The sequence below is a fragment of the Schistocerca nitens genome, chromosome 1 (assembly GCF_023898315.1).
Source record: "Schistocerca nitens isolate TAMUIC-IGC-003100 chromosome 1, iqSchNite1.1, whole genome shotgun sequence".
Taxonomy (NCBI): domain Eukaryota; kingdom Metazoa; phylum Arthropoda; class Insecta; order Orthoptera; family Acrididae; genus Schistocerca; species Schistocerca nitens.
Genome location: NC_064614.1, coordinates 209,060,857 through 209,082,678, shown reverse-complemented (window position 1 = coordinate 209,082,678; position 21,822 = coordinate 209,060,857).

The window sequence follows — 21,822 nt, the reverse complement described above, 5'->3', positions numbered from 1 at the left end:
GTTCTAATGAAACCCCATGTTATTCCAAGCATGGGTGTCAAGTTGTACCTCTCTATCTACATTATTCCGTGATTTATTCAGTTTTCAAATGTATGCTGACTTTTTGATCACCCGGTAGCTGCGTTATTTCTGTATCGATTGTCGGAGAACTGCGAAGAGAACTGCGAAGAAGATTCTGGACTCTCCATTTGCAGATACAGAAACATTACATATGCTACCCAACGACTGGAGATATATACCAGTGGAGGTTATTCGTTAACTCAACTGAATCTCGCTCATATTTCCGATTTTACATTGAATGTAGTTAAAGTGTAGCTACTCATGTCAGTTTCTGCATACATAATATCCTTAATCTCGTTGTTTTATTGAATTACTTCAACACAAGATTTCAGTATCGAAATTTGTTTCGTAATTTAATTCGAATGGAAGAGGAAATTTCTTCGAAATTATTCACCATCTTGAAAAAAAATTATCATTAAGACACAAATGTGAAGCTGTGCATAAACCCAAGTTTTATAATAGAAAAAACTTCCTGTGTGTGACTTGCCTTTAGCTTATGACATAGATTGACCGTCAAGACATGATATTTAGCCATTTTGGAGACATTCAAATCGTTGGCCTATGCAACAAGAACTGCAGCAATACATTTTATAGTAAATAACATCGAGTGTTACACATCGTGCTTCTGTTGAATTAATAAGGGAGTTTAGAAAATATAAGGTGACAAAAAATTTCTAGTAGCTAGGCGTGAACCTGATAGCTATCCCTTCACGGTTCATGACGCTGTCCGTTGATTCTGCATGCATTGTCAGCGGTTCAAATGGATATCGAGTGCCGTAATACGAACTCGAGGATCTGGACAGCATCATAGTATGACTACGTTAAAGCTCTGCAGTTTTCTTCCGTTTTGGGTCATCAGTCGTTTGACTTCTCCTGCCGTGTCTGAGACTAACACACCCAGCCTCGTCAATTATTTGTTGCACATATCCAATTCTGTCTTCCCGTATAGGGTTTTGCCTATACGACACCCTCTAACACCATTTACGTTATTCACTATGTCTTTAAACAAGTCCCTTCATCCTACACATTATGTAATCAGTGTTTTTCGTATATTCCTTCCATTGCCGATTCCGCAGAGAACCTTCAGATTTCTTCCTGTCCCCACAGTCCTTGATTCACTCCTATATAATACCGTACTTCTGATAAAAAATATGTGGACACCCGTATGCCATGCGTAATTGACTCCCAGATGTCGCGAGAGGCTGTGGGGAGTATAGAGAAGCCGTAACAGCAGAATTGTTCCGTCATTAGAGCTCAGTGACTTCGAACGTGGACTAGTCATTGGATGTCATCTGAGTAACAAAACTAACAGAGAGATCTCCACACTTCTAAAACTGCCCAAGTCGATTGTTGGTAATGTGATTGTGAAATGGGAAGGCGAATGAACAACCCCAGCTAAAGACCATGTGGTTAACGATATATACGGATCCTGCAACAAAGTTCTGACGTCACACAAGTCGTCTAGTCCGTCACACTTCGCGAGCAGTCCGAACCGTGCAGGAGCCACGGAAAATAAATTTTTATCTGAAAAGGTCTTAATTTTGTCGTGCGCAATCGATAACTTGCATACATTTAAACACAAGATCAAGAATTATTAAACACGTCTGAAATAGTTACTTGCTCCCCGCCGGACGCGGCTGCTGGCACTCGTAAGACCTGCAGTATTACATACTGTGACTTACGCGCCACAGCCTGTCTTTCTCGTGGGCCTGGCCTTGACGGAGAGGTCCAGCGGAGCATTGAGGAGAGTAATTGTAAAACTTCGTGTGAAATCAGCGGAAGGAAAGTGCTAATAACAGCCCAGGTAGCGTAACGACTGTGCGTTTGCAGTTTAAGAGAAGGGAGACAGTGCTCGAGCAGCAACTCGTAGGCCACATATTTCTGTAGTTAACGTAAAGCGACGTTTGATTGGCTCAAATGGCTCTGAGCACTATGGGACTTAACTTTTAATGTCATCAGTCCCCTAGAACTTAGAACCACTTAAACCTAACTAACCTAAGGACATCACACACATCCATGCCCGAGGCAGGATTCGAACCTGCGACCGTAGCGGTCGCGTGGTTCCAGACTGTAGCGCCTAGAACCGTTCGGCCACTCCGGCCGGCGCGACGTTTGAGATTGTGCAAAGAGCAACGCTACTGGACATTGGATGACTGGGAACAAGTGATTTGTATTGATTTATCACGCTGTGCCCTGTGGCAGTCCGATGGAAGGCTTTGGGTTTGGCGAATGCCTGGAGAATATTTGAGTCATGTTTAGCGCCAACAGTGAAGTACGGGGAGGTGGTGTTACGGAATAGGGGCCGTTTTTGTGGTTAGGTTATGGTCCTCTCATAAAGCAGCAATCGTTTGTGGACAATAAATTTTCTGAAATGGATTGTCCAGGTCAGTGTCTCGATGTCAGTGCAACGGAACGCCGCTGGGATGAGTCAGAACGCCGACTTCACTCTAGGCCCTAGTGCCAGACACCACTACCCTCCCTGGTTTCGGCTCCGGGAGACTAACGAGCTGGCCTCCCTCCACGGACCTTCAGACATCTCATCTAAAGTGTCATTAGCAAAGTTCAACCGTCATAAAGCGAAGGATGGACGAACTTCGTATTAATGTTCACTGAGAGGTGTCGGGACACTTTTCATCATATAGTGTACATTCTGAGAAATATCTCTCGCAAATTAAGGCCTATGTTTGATATCAGTACAATTCTTTTGTCGAGAATGCCCTCTTTGTCTGTGCTAGTCTGCTTTTTACATTCTCCTTGCTTGGTCCGTCAAGTGTAATTTCAGAAGTGCTTTTGTTGCACTTTAACTTTCATAAAGCTAAATCGATCGCCATGTAACGGGTCCTCAGTCTCTTTCTTATTCTTCTGTATAAGTGTTAGGATTCCAAGGTGATAACGACCGTGTCTGAGAAAGAACTAAACCGACAGAAAAATGAAATGATTGGTCTCACCTTCCGGCGGTGTTTCCAACTTGATTTTCTTGACACTTGGCGGGCCGTAATACACTAATGGAATTACAACAGCCGGAAAGAGTGGTCACAATGAATCCAACGCTCAGATTGTGTAGGACAGTGTACTAGTAATGAGTGATTATTATTTTCGATGTCCACCCCAGTAGCTGAGTGATCAGTGTGACCGAGTGCCGGCACGGTAACTCAGCGCGTTCGGTCAGAGGGTTAGCTGCCCTCTGTAATAAAAAAACTGAGTTAATGGAACAACGACGAACTGAAATGGGTGTCTTACGGCGTCCGCCCCGAGCAGATACAGAGAACGAAAACGAACAAAATGAGATTAAAAAAAAATTGCCGTCCTACGGGCCCGGGTTCGCTTCCCGCCTGGGTCGGGGATTTTTTCCGCTCTGGGACTGGGTGTTGTGTTGTCTTCATCATCAATGTCGAATGTAATAAGACCTACACCAATGCGGCCGGACCTGCCCGTAAGGGGCCTCCCGGCCAATGACGCCAAACTCTCATTTCCAATATTTTCAATAAGCTGTTCTCCTCAGTTGTTAACTAGTTAAAAGAGTGTCACGTGCTAAGATCAGTCACTTTCCCTTGGTGCCAATTTCGGTGTTTCTCTGGCACAGAGCCTTAACATCCCCATGTTTGAACAACCATTGCGTCGGATATGTCCATTCTGTCCCTGATTAGTTACAATAAGATCGAATCTGATGAAACAATTTTCTCCATACAGAGCATAAAGCAAAACCATGATATGAAAATATCCACGGAGAAAGCTAAAAAGGTGGCCTTCTACGAAGGAAATTTAATTAGAGCCAAAATTGTTACTGACACAAAATCTTCAAGCAAATGTTGGAGTTTACATGTTTGTGAATTCAAATAACGTAACATAAAACACATCAAATTCTTATTTGTAGACGTCGTATGGCAACAATGGAGGTTGATACAATAAAAAAGGAACTCTGCGTAAACTGCATAAGGTAATTCCAATACCATTATAACTGTATTCGAAGACTCGGCTTTACATTTACATTCTCCATATACATAAATGATCTGGTGGACAGCGTGATACTGTGGTGTATGGGAAGGTCTCGTCGTTGAGTGACTGTAGGAGGATACAAGATGAGTTAGACACAATTTCTAGCTGGTGTGATGAATGACAGCTAGCTCTGAATGTAGAACAATGAAAGTTAATGCAGATGAGTGAGAGAAACAATACCGTAGTAGCGCGTGGTCCGAGGCGCCTTGCCACGGTTCGAGGTTCGAATCCTTCCTCGGGCATGGGCGTGTGTCTTGTCCTTAGCGTAAGTTCGTTTAACTTAGATTAAGTAGTGTGTAAGCCTAGGGACCGATGACCTCAGCGGTTTGGTCCCATAGAACTTACCACAAATTTCCAAATTTCCAGCAGTAGTAGTATGCTACTTAATACGACCATGTCGATTAAAGGGCTCCGGAACACCCTATACTTGCAATGTTAAAATAACGCTTATAAATTACATCTTTCCTCACAAAGTATTTGAGGTAGGAAGTTGAACTTTTTACAGATTATTTATTGGAATATGGGCTACAACTTAACACAGGGATTTTACAAAATTTTAGTTCAGTTATTAAAGATGATTTTTTTCAATTGTAATGAAAATTCACAACATTTTTTCGCAATTTTTTATTTATATATTCAAAAATATGCAGTTTTTTGGAAAAAGGCTGTGTTAAATTATGCAGAAGGTACTGTGTAACATTTACTGAAAGTTTGAAACAGATATGTTTGGAAGATCCTTAGAAAACATGTAATTAGTATGAGAAAATAAAAGTTTTGGGAATCGAGCGACAAAGATTGGATTAACTTTTTAATGCATTCCAGGTCCATAGGATGGATTATCTTCATCCTCTGCAAACTCCTCCTCCAGCTTCCTCTTGTTCCTCCTCCTGTTTACTCTTGCTTGTATTTCTAGACTCTCTACAGCCCTGTCTGCAGCCCGAAGGCGTTCCTTGTCTAAAGCAAGCATCGCTCGTACCATGTTAGAACCTATCTTCATTCCCATATTTCTAAATACCTTGCACCTTACAATGTTGCCATCATTGAAAGTCGCAACAGCATCATATACACCAAAGTGAAGTGTTTCTATTCCAACAAATACAGTCTTGGGGATTCTCGACCATATAACACTATTTACACTTTCATTGGGGTTTTGAGTTTTTCCGTGAATACACTTTTTCAACAGTTCAGGTGCTGCTAAGTCTCTGAAAATAGGTTTTATCACCTCCATTATTGCATGAGGCAGACTATGCTTATGAGTGTACATTTCACCAGTTAGCAATCCTTTGTTATATTTACACCAACTGTCTTCTTCTTTGGGACACAAGCTATGTTGGGGATTTTCATCGTCTTTATTGTTTACAGTAATAACACATACCTTTGGCTTTCCAACATTTCTCCTTTTCTTAAAAGCCTTCAGAGGATTTCTAATAACTTTACTTTTACTCATTATTATACTTCAACAAAACAGAGACTCAAGAAACAGAATTAATTACGAATATTTTCGAGATAACGACAGAGTAAATAAACATGAAACAATCGACAATCACACCAGCGATATATATTGAACCATCACAGGTTAGCCACAACACATACTTTATCTCACATCACTAAAATGTACCTGATGAACACGGACGTTAATAATAACACCATTTGACAGCAGTTTAACAGCGCCACAGTGGGTCACGCCCATGTAGAACACATTTCAAAAAAAATTTAAAAATAGTTGTAGTCTTCGGAATTGAATAAATTATATATCTATTAAAAGGTAATAGACTGCAGATTCAGAAAACGCAAAAAAGTAAAAATTGAACTTTTCATGATTTTGAGCCTTTCCAGAGCCCCTTAAATATCTAGGCCTAACTTTGCAAAGCGATATGAAATGGAATGAGCATGTAAGCATTGTAGTGGGGAAGGCGAATGGTCCACTTCGGTTTACTGGGACAGTTATAGGAAAGCGTGGTTCATGTGTAAAGAAGACAGCACATAGAACAATAATGCGACCCATTCTTGAGTACTGCTCGAGTGTATGGGATCCCCACCAGGTCAGATTAAAGAAAGAAATCGAAGTGATATAGAGGCAGGCTGCTAGATTTGTTAGCAGTAATCTCGACCAAAACCCAAGTATTAAGAGGATGCTTTGAGAACTCAAATGGGAATCTCTGGAGGGAAGGCAACGTTGTTTTCTAGGAACGCTATTGAGAAAAAAATTAGGGAACCGGCATTTGAAGCTGACTGTCATAACGACCGCACTGCCGCCAATGTACATTTCACGTACGTACCGCGAACATAAGATAACAGAAATTAGGGCTTGTACGGAGGCATATATACAGTTGTCGTTTATCCAGCGCTCTGTTTGAGAGTGGAACAGGAAGGAAAATGACTACTAGTGGTATAACTTACGCTCCATCACGCACAGTACACAAAGTATGCTCTGATGCTGATAGTGACATTTACGATCAAACTGAGGCTACGTCACGGAAGTTATTAATTCTTGCTTCATATAAAACCTGTACGAAACATTCTTTCCATAGTGAAGAAAGAGTTGTCGTTAAAAGCCCAAAGCGAAAATTTGCCAACCGCATTACTGTTTGGAAAGTATCTCGTTCACATTCCTTGCTAAATGCCTGATGTACTAACAAATTGTTATTAGAAAATTGCATTGTTCTCATGCTATAAGTTCTAAGTACAAAAAATATCTTCTGTGTAATAGTTAATAAAAATAACCGCCGTTTAAACATTCAGTTGTACTCATTGGGAAAGCAGAACTGTTTCATTTCTTTTAATTACTGTGTAATGATTTCACATACTTCGTTAGGCAGAGGAAACTTCAACCACGACCAGTTATGGCTACGTGAGGACGAATTGTGAAGCCTCACTGCTATTGCTGGACTGTAAATTAGTTGTGGCACGTTGTAAGATATGGGTACATAGACTGGAGAACTACAAACAGTCTCTGAAGAGATACACAGCGCTGCCGTATTCAATTTTTCCTGGCTGAGAAAGCACGACGTTATGCGTGAACTATCACTGCGGCGGCGATTCTCTGCACATATAAAAATATGTAACATATAATAAAACAATACCGATAACAGTTATGCAAGTAACCCGCCAGGGTAGCCGAGAGCGCTAACGCGCTACCTCCTGAACTCGGGTGGGTGCGCCGGCCCTGGATCGGATCCGCCCGGCGGATTAACGACGGCCAGCCTGGATGTGGTTTTTAGGCGGTTTCCCACAACCCGCAAGGTGAATACTGTGCTGTTCCCCAAGTTGCGCCTCAGTCACATGCGTTACAGACATTTGAAACACGTTCGCACTATTTCACTATTTACACTAGATGCAGACAGCTGGGGTACACTGATTCCATCCCTGGGGGTACGGGGTGGCGGCAGGAAGGGCATCCGGCCACCCCTAAAACTAACCTTGCCAAATCCGTTCTAAGCGCGCCGATCCTGCGACCGCTGTGGGAGTATGGCGTAAGCGAAAGAAAGAAAGACAACATTTATGCAAGAAATGAAAGAAAGACGTCAGAAATAGATGAAGAGAAACTTTTAATAGCTTATGTTGCAGACCAGGATTCGAACCCCAACCTGTCTTTTGCAGCCTACGCTCCCACCAACTCGTGAGTCTAATTACGAAGACTAGTATTTCTTGTAGCAACGATGTAGCCTAGAACGACATCCGACTCTGATCTACTAGAGACCTACAATATAACTTGTAATTAACTGCGGTATGGAAGAAAATCGTTTATAGAACAATTTCTAAGCTGTTTGCTTTTACGCCGTACGAGTGTTAGTCAATCGCTGTATGCAGAGAGCCTCGGGTTAGTCTGTAAGTAGTAGTAGTACTACAACAGACTGAAACTCTGAGTTGGACAGTGATGCGTCTTAGATAGATCTGTTCGTATGACCGTTGCATCCAAATGCAAGTTTTAATGTTAAGATGTTTTAATTGCAGTTTACGATCCGCAGAAAAATAAAAAAGCCATCAAGGAATGCGAGTGAAATAGCAATATTTACGATACCAAATTACTGCCTAAAAATCAACACTAAGGTACACTTCGTCAGTATTATTTCGGTTCCAAGAGAATCCACAGCTACCTCAAAATGTCTGAGCGACAATATGTTACCAAGCTCTCAGTATGAGCCATTGGTTGAAGTAAACCTTTGTATATTTTCTTACCACAAAAGGGCAGTTCCGGTCACGGAGCACATATTTGAAAATGGCTTCACAACTGAAACTTTATAATAGTACAGACAAAGTAAAACTAAGTCTCACTTCATACAGTGGCAAATCAGTGTGGTAAATAAAATTCCTAAGAATTCTTATCACGCCAAGCACAGGATCGATGAAACACGCTAAATTACGGAATTATAAGAAAAGGTATCAGGGATTATGTTATGAAAATTACTGGAAATAAGAAATGGAGAGTTACCCAACTGTATGAAATTTCACAAATGTATGAGGATAAATTACTGAATTAATCATCAAAAGAAAAATGGCTTGATAAGAAGAGGAAATAATACCGGGGGAGCAGGAAAAACGACAGATAAGTATAGAAGCTGGAATGAGGTATTATTTGTTCAGTATAGAAAAACGAAATTATTGACTTTTTATGATACCAAGGGGCTTAAAATCTATTTGAATGGATATTCGTAATATTTTTGTCTCTGTCGTTAAACCGCTTTACGAATGCGGATTACTGCGATGCTGATGCGCTATATCCATGCAATGCCTCGTTTGTTTTATCGCCATGGGACAACGTTTCCGATTTTAGGAGTGATGGAGCGTCGTTAGCCAACATTCATTCCGCTCGGCGGCATCAAAAGTCGAATTTACCGCCGGTGATTGAGGTATGATACGCTAGTTAGTGAATTATGGCCGCTAATGGCACTACGAGGAAGTGTTTCTGTGCGGAGTCACAATACTAAGGAAATATCAACAGAACAGCAGGGAACGTTAGGTGTGTCCAAGTTTCAGCGCCGTGCGGACATCCACGTGACTGCGCGATTTTTACTTTTCGCCATGAAGTTTTCTGCATCTTACGGCTGTTGGCAGGATGTTTTCCCGTCCCTTTTTTTCTTAGACTTGAGCCTCTTAATTTTTTTTTTATTTGTTTGAAGGCAAAGTTCTTGCTGTCTTGCCTGAGTCCTGACTCGAAATTTCTGAGACGGATATAACTGGAGCGCGAGAGCGGAAAAATATATCTTTCAATTCAGTAAGCACGAACATCTGTAGAATCGTGGGCAAGAGGAAGCCGTCACTTTTAGAGCAGTATTCTTGGCTCCATATCAGAGTGTCAGTTATACGATGATGAGGCAGCACCAGCATTAAATAAATAAGGCGTTCCTTCGCTCCATGAAAAGGATCACAAAAATACACAGACACACGTGTATCTCCCCCTTCACACCCACCCACCCACCCACGCACCCACCCACACACACACACACACACACACACACACACACACACATTTTATTTCTTGCCTTTTGCGGGCTAATTGCTGCACGTATATCACATTGTAGAGCCTTCGTGGGTACATAATGGTCATACAGATATTGCTATTATTATATCATTATCGTATTCGCCAGTTACAACAAATTAAATACACCGTTAAAATACATATGAGCATCTACTTAGACTCCATAAATATCAGACGGCCCAGACTATACATGGGTGCTGGAAGGCTCCATCCAGTGGAGTGCCTCGTTGGATGCTTCGTGTAGACTCTTGATGCTATCAGGGAAACGTCCATACTCATTTACAGTGTGACTCATTCAGTGTCACCATAGTCACACGTATTGTCAGTGCAAAATCCCCACGTTGACATGCTGTATTTCCACATACCTTCTTCAGTCCGGAAGCGGTTAAGCTCTCTCCGATGATGAAAACCTGGAACTTTGGTAGCCGGCGAACTTCTTCATACGCTGGTCTTCTGATTTTGAGGCGCTTCCTACGCAGCAACAGAAAATTTTCCTGAAGAGGGATTGACTCATTTTTAGAAACGTGTTGGCAAAGGTTGTAAAGAGCTACTTTTCGACGAAGATGAGGTGGACAGGTGTTGGATGCTACTCGGCTGCCAGCATGTAGGTATAGAGCTCACTGTCCCATTTATGGTTCTCACAGCTGCCTTCAGATGAACATCAACTTTCTTCGTGCGAGCGCTGCGGAGCCAAACTGGTGCGCAGTATTCTGCTGCAGAGCGAACCAACGGAAGGGACTCTCCATGGAGAAATGATGTATTTGCTCTCCGTGTTCCACCTGCCAGCTTACTCGCCAGTTTCACTCGTGTCTGTATCTTTTTAGTTGTGGCGGAAAGGGGTTTATGATATGTCACAGTTTTCTCTAATGTGACACCAAGGTATTTTGGCTCAAGCTGTAAGAGAGAGTGCTAAGAGAACCAAACTGCGGGATGATCTTCGCGGACGCTAGACGATTACAGAGGTAGGAAAGACATACTTGTTTTGGAAACATTAGGTCTAAGTCGCCACGTCTGACTTCCAGGAAATTCCAATATGCAGACTACCTTTCAATTTCAAATGAGGGTGAAAATCTTTCTAACAAACAGACTCACTAAACTTTTATGAATATTTCTGCTTAACCCATAACGGGTAATCAAATGAAAACGAGGCATATGGAAGGAAAGTAAGTAAATTGTTTATTATTTCGAAAGTAATAGCCGTAAATGTTAATACATTTTTCCCACTGCCATACAAGTCAGTTATTGCCTTCATAGAAAAATGTCTGCAGTTGTCTATGGATTGTACCCAGGCGTGCATCTCTTCGAAGCAAATCGACGGCCACGAATGTCTTTATTCAGGGCTCCAAAAATATATATGTAGCATGGAGAGAGAGACGGGGACTGTGTCGAGAAGGTGTGAGGGCTTCCCGGCGAAAATTCTCCAAAGTCCTCGAAACAATCTTGTTAACATGTGGGCTGGTCGGAATGTTACCAAGGTTGTTTAGAGTACGTTGCAGAATGCGTGTTAAAATAATTTCGTGGCACGATTTGGAGCTCGTGAAATCGGGAGTCAGCCGGCAGCCCTTGCGACGATAGGACGGAAATTTTTAGCCCTGTGGAGCAGAGCTAATGTTTTAAAAGTGTTGCGTATAGGATGTTATCCTCAGTGATCACTGTAGTTGTTTCGCTGCTAAGATAAGCTGAAACAGTTGGCAAGTGACTTTTCCGTGACATGTGTCAAGGGGTCCGCTGTTATCCGCTTTTTGTGAGAAAGGGTGCGATTCAAGTGGAGATTCTGGTCGAGACCGATGAAAAAAATCATTTTTTTTTGTATAAATTGCATCCCTGCAGTATGTAGATTATGGCTGCAAGGCGGAGCTGAGATTATAAAAGTGTTGCATGTATGACATCGAGGGTGTGATCCTCAGTGATCCATGAAGTAGTTGTTCTGCTACGGAGAGCTGGAAGAGTTACCAAGTGCGTTTTCAGTAAAAAATTGTAAATTTGTGGTAAGGTTCTATGAGATCAGACTGCTGAGATCCCTAGGCTTACACACTAATTAATCTAAATTAAACTAGCTTACGCTAAGTACAACACACACACACCCATGGGAGGAGTCGAACCTCAGACGGGGGGAGCCGCGAGAACCATGACAAGGCGCCTTGACCGCGCGGCTACCCCGCGCGGTCCGTTTTCCGTGACAGGTGTCAAGAACTCAGCTGTTATCCGCTTTTTGTGAGAAAGGGTGCAACTTATGGGGAGTTTCTGGTCGAGAACGACGAAAAAATGATGTTTTTATACAAATTGCGTTTCTGAAGTATGTAGATTATGCCTGCAAAAGGATTTTAGAAGTTACAGCGTGTTGACTGGAACCATGTGTCGACCGAAATATAGGGAGCGCGATGAATTAGTTCAAGAAACGATTCGACAAGTATACAAATTTCTGTCCAGTGAAGAGCTGCTTTAAAGATGCATCAATGCCAATACGGGAAATGACAACGACAACTTCAACGCGTGCATATGGAAACAGGTACCGAAACATCTTCATTGTGAGGAGAAAACTGTCGAAATAGCAGCATATACAGCTGCAGGTATATTCAACGGAGGTTATTCAGCTATTCTGAAGACCATGAACGCGTTACGAATCATCATAATGCCGGACAGCAGAAACTTCGCGGACTTATCTGACAGGAAACGCGTGACCGCCGCGGAGGAAGAAACGCCTCAGGTTGTTAAAAGTGCCCGGATTGAAAAAAGATACGGCATCGAATTGAGAACCAGAGCATGTCTGAGGAATAGGAAGGATGCTTCCATAGTCCTGGGATCGCAAAGTAACCGTAAGTTCTGAAACAATTTTTTTTACTCAAAGCTTTATACCTGTTTTCTCGAAACAGCGTAATTCAGCACGCGAAGCGCTGAAGCGCTCTAGAGCCTCGACGGGTTGATTTCTTGAAATTAAAAATAATTAAATTTAGGGGGCATTAGCGACAGCTTTCTTTTGCATTCGAATTTTAAATATTTTTAAATCATTGACCTCAGAAAACATCCCAAGAAATTGACATGCTTTTCAGATAGCTGCTATATTTTTTTTGTTTCGAGGTATTTTTCAAATCCCCATCATGATGACCACCTAAATTACGGCCGGCCGGTGTGGCGCCTAGAACCGCGAGGTCACAGCGGTCGGCAGAGATTGGACACACTGTGGTAAAAGTGTACGTGTTGTGTGTTTTTCTGTTGGGGTTCTGCGTATTACAGGCTTCTTCATTGCTGTGAAGATATTTTCACAGAAACAAGGGAGTTTGCATTAACCAACTGTATAACGTACATTATTACTCTGTAGGGAACCGCAAGAGACTCTGCGCCCCCTGTACCAAAATATTCAGAAGCTATCCACGAACGACCTCTGAAAGTTCGTCGGTAGAGTTCTGGTTCGACCTGTATTCCAGTTACCCGATTGCGCTGCTTATTCTGATGTAATATCGAATTCTAAAATTATCTCCAACACGCAATGTGTAGCGTGTTCCGCAGACAGATCTTTATTTTGCTGTTCGGTGGAACTAGACCGAACTTTCTCGCGTAAAGTACCGTTACAAGAGCAGAGTAATTCGCAGCGACACCCACGCGTTTCATGTCAGCCAGTGAATGCAGCCGGCAATTTGCACCCGCATAATTTTGCAATTGCCTCGCATCGCAAATATCACGTTCCGCTAATTCGTCCGCAGCCCGCATTTATAGTTCCCAAACAAACTTCGCGTGTCATGGAAATTACTAAAATAATGTTTCAACCTTAGTGTATTTGGATTAGCGCTTCTCGCTTTTATTGTCTGTTGTGTCTTTTCTAGTTCTGTAAATCTTGCGACACGATGACGAAGCTAGATGGCGCAGTGGACAGTAGACTCGACTCGTATTCTAAAGGACGACGGATCGAAACCGCGTCCTGACACCCAACTTTAGACACAAAGGAATTGAAGATATTAGCTTCCAGTGGGCGTTCATTTATATCAAAGGGGCAACTTGAAAATTTGTGTCGAACTGGGACTTGAACTCAAGTCTCCAACTAACCAGGCAGAAACGCTGAGCACAACACCATCCGGACACAGCTATCACCACAATTGCGCTGAGTACCCTAGCACGCCTCCCGGCAGACCCAAATTCTCAACTTATATTACACACCAATGATGTAGTGCCCCTGCTCAGCGCATCTGCCCAGTAAGATGGAAACTCTGGCTCGAGCCCCAGTCCGACACGTATTTTCAACTTTCTCATTGATATAAATCAATGCCCACTGCAGATAATGTCTATAATTCCTTCGTTTGTTGATTCATAGTGGCTGCAGAATCAAAATAGTGTCTGCTTCAGACATGTCCGAAAAATAGACACCGCATATATAATTCAACTTCAGGTTTCCCGTGATTTCCTTCCTCACCCTTGAAACAATCTGAGTTTTTGTTCCGTCTCTAGTGGCGTCGTTGTCCACTGGGCTCTAAACCCTAATGTTCCTTTCTTTCTTTGCGACAATTCAAAAAAACGGTCAAATGGATCTAAGCACTATGGGGCTTAACATCTGAAGTCATCAGTCCCATAGACTTAGAACTACTTAAACCTAACTAATCCAAGGACATCACACACATCCATGCCCGAGGCAGGATTCGAACCTGCGGCCGTAGGAGCAGCGCGTGTCCGGACTGAAGCGCCTAAAACCGCTCGGCCACAGCGGCCGACTGTGATAACTCATACCTCCCATTAAACTTGGAATGAAAATCTTAAAATCAATGCGTTTTTATTTTAAAAAATTTCATGGGGTGGTACATTATTAGCTAAGTTTTTCATGTTCACAAAAATTTAGTACACTCACGATTGTGTGGGTGACGACTATATTACGTATTAAAATCATATCTTACACTGACAGACGTGAAAGCAATTACGGTTTTCCTGAGAAACAGTATAAAAATTGCAGTTCACACGTCTTGTTCTTGTCCTTCTCTTGCCATTTTTTGGCTCGCAGCAATAAGCGGTGAGCGAATCATCGACAGTACGCTGTTCTGCTCCTTATCATCACATGGTTTGTTGGCTGGTTTATACATTTTATTTGGTGGCTTTTTATCAGATCTAATTAGATGCCCTTAGGTAAACAGATTAGCGATCCTTCAATCGCCTGTCGGAAAGCCACCGAACTTTTCCATTTGGGATTCATCTGATAAGGCTAGAATTTCCTCATCACTAAGCCATAAAAAACTATGGCACTGTGACAGTAATGTCTAAGGTAATAATAGCCGTCCGGAGTGGCCGCGCGGTTTGAGGCGCCATGTCACGGACTGCGCGGCCCCTCCCGCCGGAGGTTCGAGTCCTCCCTCGGACATGGGCGTGTGTTTGTTGTTCTTAGCATGTTAGTTTAAGTAGTTTGTAAGTCTAGGGACCGATGACCTCAGCAGTTTGGTCCCTTAGAAATTCACACATTTTCTAAAGGTAATACTGATATGACATATCTATTCCATAAGCTGCTTCCGAATTCTAACTCCAGAAATCGACTGAAATGGGCACACACAAGTAATGTAGTGCCAACACACGCAGTTGTGCATGTAATAGTTACAGAGACTGCAGTTATAAAACTAAAATTTTGTAGTACAGTAATTTTTAATTACTTCTGTAGGCCTTTGAAATTCTGAACAGACTCTGTCAAGTGTCAAAACGCGATACGTAATGCACAATTAAGACTGCGACGGTACCCAACTGTTACTACTAGTGTAGTTACTTTGCCAAACAGATCCCATATGACCAAACCAGTTGCATCAGTAACTGTGGTTACTCGTACTTTAGGTACTTGGGCTATGCACATCTCTGTTTAAAAAGCATAGCTCGATGTAGTCATAGGTCAAGCTGCGTACTGCTTCTTTCATGCCCCGCAGTTATTGCACTGCAAATAATAACCTGTAGTTGAGATCCTGCTTTCAAATAGTCTATGCATTGACTAGAATTGCGAGTTAATAAAATGCACAGAAATATAAAATGAAAGTTAAATGAATACTATAATAACAATGTTTATATTGTATCGTCTGGGATTGATGTAGACAACAAAGAATTATGTTGAATAACGTTTATTCAGGAAAGGACATCTCAAACAGAAAGTGATCCTACGATATTAATTAAAATGTAATCAGAAAATACCCTTGTCAAATGCAGTAACGTTATGTTGAGAGTCATACTGTGGGAAACATTTAGACCTCCCTAAATATAAAGTCCTTTCAGAATGTAAGGCCCTGTAGCAGCCATTCAGCACCCAGAATCAAACACCTCCATGATTGAATACCAATCGTTACCACACGCAGGTCTCCCTCTTTCCAGAATCGCGTAAAAGTGTTCCGAATCGCTCCCCGAAGTTCTTCATTCGAATAATCCCAGTTTTCTTTTTACTTCCATAGCGTCCCACTAGTGTCTGCTTTTCCATTAGCTGAAGGCCGTCCCCACCAAAATTACATCGTTCATAAGTTCTACAGACATGACGTAAGTTGTCGACTTCTCAGAATAAACCAATATAATACAACAAAATTTAAATAAAGAAATATTACAAACATTTGGTAACACTCAGACCATTCACAGTAAATATAAATAGAGGTTTGTCCATAAATAAATAAGCCAGTATCCTTGCGTTAGTGCACTCATGATGAATGCTAACAGATTGTCGTTAAATGTTGTTATATCAAAAGCGTCTTTTGGCACAATTTTAACAATGGTGATGTCAGCTAACACATGCTATTTACCACTTCTTAAATGACCATGATTTTGTGTTATGAACTGTAATTAATATTAAATAAATTTACTGGCAAAACAGTAAACTGTCCATTAAATACAAAAGTCAGACAAAATATGCGATATTCATTTGCTGTGTAACTGTAGAAGATACGACATTCTGACAGACATTTGTGTAATGAAAATATATATAAAAACGTAAAAACTCAATAAATAAAATATAGATGAGTGGCTTTCTGGAATGATAGCTATTGTGCAATGCTATCACCTGAGATATCGTTCGTTGAAATCGCATGAAACATTGAAAAGTTGCTAATTCAGAGGTTTTCTGTGTTTATTCACTGTGAAACATTACCTTCTGTAGTTCTAAAGATACTGAAAATATCGTCGTGATATTGGATGCACCTCACTTTTCTGAGATCGCAAATGAATTCAGATTTGCTTTAATATTTGACTATAATTACTATGGATTCTTAAGGAGTTGTAAGAAGCTTGTTTGTAATTTTCCTTGCATTTCCTGCACAAAGGCCGCCATGTGGGCAATTGCCGCCGAGATTCCCAGCTTTGGGATTTACCCATTTCCGGCGACGTTGCTCGTCTTTCTACCTGGACACACCTGTACAGATCACCTAGTCGGACCTGCTGTGCCCTTGACCTGCTAGCGTTCCACCTTACAACAAATTCACCTCCCCTCATACCAACACCAGTGGGCAAATCGCTACCCTACATACGCTAACGTTACAGGACTTCAACCTATGTAGATGCTCCCGACCATTTATGTTGAATATTCCTAAAGCTAAAGACACGTTATGTCGCGTCTGCAACAGGACATCGATATGCTTCAAGTTGTATACGAAGCAGCGATTCCTGCACAATCGATTCACTCAGGACTTATCGACATAGGGTAACAATACAAAGCTACAACGTAAATAAACCACACTCACACTACTGTGAATTGTAGGTCCGAAAGGGGTATACCAGTGCCGAACCACTGGAATTACCATGTATCATTGTCTTCCACCTGTTTCATTGGTATGAATATTTACCTCCTCGTATCTCATCGTACACTTAAAAATACATAATGAAAAGGGAAGGTTTATTCGTTGCTATTTCCAAAGAGAACATACTCTTTATGATCAAAAGTATCCGGACACATGGCTGAAAAAGGACTTTCATGCTGGCCCACCCTTAGCCTTAATGACAGCTTCAACTCTCGCAAGCATACGTTCAATCAGGTGCTGTAAGGGTTATTGGCGAATAGCAGCCCATTCTTCACGGAGCGCTGCATGAGGAGAGGTGTCGATGTCGGTCGGTGAGGCATGGCACGAAGTCGCCCTTCCAGAACGTCCCAAAGGTGTGCTATAGGATTCAAATCAGGACTCTGTGCAGGTCAGTCCATTATAGGGATGTTATTGTCGTGTAACCACTACGCCACAGGCTGTGCATTATGAACAGGTGCTCGATCGTGTTGAAAGATGCAATCGCCATCCCCGAGTTGCTCTTCAACAGTGGGAAGCAAGAAGGTGCTTAAAACATCGATGTAGGCCTGTGCTGTGATAGTGCTACGCAGAACAACAAGGGATGCAAGCCCCGCCATGAAAAACACGACCACACTTTCACACCACCGCCTCCGAATTTTACTGTTGGCACTACACACGCTGGCAGATGACGTTCACCGGGCGATCGCCATACCCACACCCTGCCGTCGATCGCCATATTGTGTACCGTCATTCGTCACTCCACACAAAGTTTTTCCACTGTTCAGTAGCCCAATGTTTACGCTCCTTGCACCAAGCGATGCGTCGTTTGGCATTTACCGGCGTGATGTGTGGCTTATGAACAGCCGCTTGACCATGAAATACAAGTTTTCTCACCTCCCGCCTAACTGTCATAGTACTTGCAGTAGATCATGATGCAGTTTGGAATTCCTGTGTGATGGTCTGGATAGATGTCTGCCTATTACACATTACGACCTTCCTCAACTGTCGGCCGTCTCTGTCTGTCAACAGACGAGGTCGGCCTGTACACTTTTGTGCTGTACGTGTCCCTTCACGTTTCCACTTCACTATCGCATCGGAAACAGTGGACCTAGGGATGTGTAGGAGTGTGGAAATCTCGCGTACAGGCGTACAACACAAGTGACACCCAATCACCTGACCACATTCGAAGTCCGTGAGTTCCGCGGAGCGCCGCATTCTGCTCTCTCACGATCTCTAATGACTACTGAGGTCGCTTATATGGAGTACCTGGCAGTAGGAGGCAGCGCAATGCACCCAATATGAAAATCGTATGTTTTTGGGGGTGTCTGGATACTTTTGATCACATAGTGTACTAATATCTATATCATAGTTACGCTGGAAAAACCTTTTGTGACTCAGGCTGTTAAAAGAGCAGTAAAGAGATAATTAGCTTGTTAGTTTCAATTCCCAGTGCTTGTCGAGGCATGACCCCGCAGCAGGTTTTATAAGCTAAACTCGCTTTAGCTCTAGGTGACATGTAACTAACTTGTAAGAGCTAAGTAGTCTGTAAAATGGAACTCAGCATTCGTTGTCTGATCAAACTAATAAACTACTAAATGGCGGTACAACACTGGATCGAAATCAGCCAAACGTAGAGCCCCAAGTACAAACTGGTCGTTGGAACAACAGTTCCAGTCTGTGTGCATTCCCGAAACACTGGATGCGACCGCATACTGTGAATGTTTTCTGTAAGGCGTGCAGTACTGTGATGAGTCTTTAGAAATTACTGTTGTCTTTGTTTTGTGCCAGTATGGAATGAAAGGAAGGGGACGGGTGAAATCTGGTACAAGCAAAATGGCGTACTCTCTCGCAGAGCATCAAGGCTATCCGATCCTCGTAAATGTTCCCATATGGCGAAAGCAGCGCTATCAACAGATCCTCCCACGACATGAAACACTTCACAGAAGTTTGTGGGGTATAATTCAGAAAACTGCAGCGCTAATTAATTATTAGAAATTGATAAGCTGATCGCTGCCACCTTTCCTCCCATAGTAGTTCAAAGTTCGGCGTTCGGCGGCCTATAAAGGTCATGCTTGAACGATATATTACGCTTCGGTGCACGATTAGCAGCGTTTTATCGCTGCTCGAGGGACCCTGATGAGCTCTGAGGCTTTCGTGGAATACCCTTCCAGCGCTCAGCGATGCACCTTAGTAACAGCGGAGCACCCAGATACCATGAGTATCACACTCACAAGGGGAAAAAAAAGAAGAACACTTATTATACGTTAATCAAAGTTTCAGGGTTGTGTTCTTTACGCGAATTGTTTGTGGTAGAATGCAGTAAGTTTCTCGATTGAAAAGTGAATATTCCCAAGTGTCAATAAGCAATCTTGACGAAACCTGACGGGTGTGTAGAGGGCGCAGATTAACGCAATACCCATTTTTTTGTTTGCGCCCAATTTCACTTTCAAGAGGTAAAATAAATCCCGAAAGGTAATTTTATATACTAGGTTTGGAGGGAATATCTTCTTAATGATGATACATAAAAAACGCGACCCCTATAAAAGTTGATGAATAATTAACGTTCTTCAAAAGTGTATAATTGAATTTTTTAATAATTTGAAATTTTGCAGCCCACCAGCATTAATTAATTTTGAAAAATGAGAACTCTTGTTACAACGTAAATTTAAGGAGCTTTCAAGCTACATACATCAATGAGCAGTAAAGCTCGTTTCTGAATTACTACTTTTGGAAAATAAGCTGTACGCAATGTGCTGTCAGAGTATTTTCATTATTAGTCTAGTTATTTATTTTACTTACTTTTTATATTTTAAATTTTTATGTTACATTTTAATTTTTTACTTTTGTTTACCTTTTCACATACGTGTATTTTTAATTAAAACAATAAGTAACTCAATATCATGATAAAAAATCATTACAATAATGATAATCTGTAAATAAATACTTAAAACATGATCTTTTCATACACCATGCTCACAAAGTGGACGAAATTTCTTCACGTAATACACACAACAGAGAACATAATAAAAATTCAATGGAATTTCAAATAGTAACGGGTGACCCTCTAACTATCCTGATTTATATCACTCATACTTCAGTACACTGGTAAGCCTTGCCGAAGAGAGTTGAATATGTTCTAGTGACTGTAGCTTGATGATATTGTTCCTCAAGTGTAGATTGACATCATAATCATTCAACAGAACTAGATCTAAAAATCTTCACACAAAGTTCTACCTACACCGAAGACAGTATACTCTAATGTCCCAAAGGGATCGCCAGAGGAACAAGTTCCTTGTTACAGCAGTCTAAGTATTTCCGTGGCATTTTCACACCAACTAATCAAACCCTTGACGTATCGGGTACGAGTATTTCTTCTTTGAATCTTTCCGATATCTTCCGTCAGAAGTGACGCTCTTGACCAACCCTCAAGAATTAGTCGAACGAAGGGGTTGTGCGCGTCTTCTTGCGTGCATGGATTGTACTTCTTAACGGTTTTTCTGTTATGTCTGAGTCTTGTGTCTGCCTGAATCAAGGCTAGATTTAGGTGATCTTTCGACCATAAATTGCTCCTTCTGAAAAGTCGTAGATACTTGGAGGTCGGAATTAATTGAAAACTTTCCAGTTATACATTATTTTTTATTCCCCACAAAAATATTACATACGAGCAGAAGGCTAGGAAAATGAATATTAAACTTTTGTTTTTTGGAAGAAGGGCGACACGTGGGAAAATAATCATTTTAATAACAGTTACGGTAATGGGTGTTTCATGTTCACTTCTGAGCCGCCTCTGTAATGTAATGAAGCCCTCGATACATTCGGAATCCTACGATACCAACAGGTATCGACATCTTCGTTTAAAAAACTAAACGTTCATATAAAAATATCCCCATAAAAATTAATTGTTTCAGGCTTAAATATTTATTTTCCATGTCTTTAGTACTATTCTGTAGTTTTAACATAAAATTTTGTAAATTCAGTTACATAAAAATGTGCTAAATATGTATCAGCGATTGTCTCTGATAAAAATGTCAACTCCTGTATAGTATTTCTGTTCTTCTTCGTCATGTACGGACTTTGCGCGAAGTTCTAGTGAACTGTGGTCAAGTCTTTGAGTGAAGCTGTACATATTAGACGTATGTTCCAACTGTTTTTCAAATTGTGTGATTATACAATGTGTGAAAAGTTTCAGAATACGAACGTTTAAAAATGCAGATGCTTCACTTCATTCCGTAATGTGAGAATTACTAGATTCAGTTTGTTTTGTACGTAATAGGCCACCCTGTGGACGTTATCACACCTCTAAAGAAGACAACGAAGTCAATAGCAAGACAACAGCTCAATAAAAACTTTATATCTTAGTATGTGGAGATGACCCTCAATTCGACTCATTTCAAAATTATGGCTAACGCCCGGTCTGAGGACAAGTCATTGAAAATGCAGCACTGAAGACGCACATTACACCACACAGCTTCCCGTTCCAGGGAATGCAGTACCCAGGTACCTGATGTAAATGTGGTGGAGGTGCGAAACAACGATCTAACAAGACCCCATGCGGCAATCAGATTTTTGTACGTTTTTTAT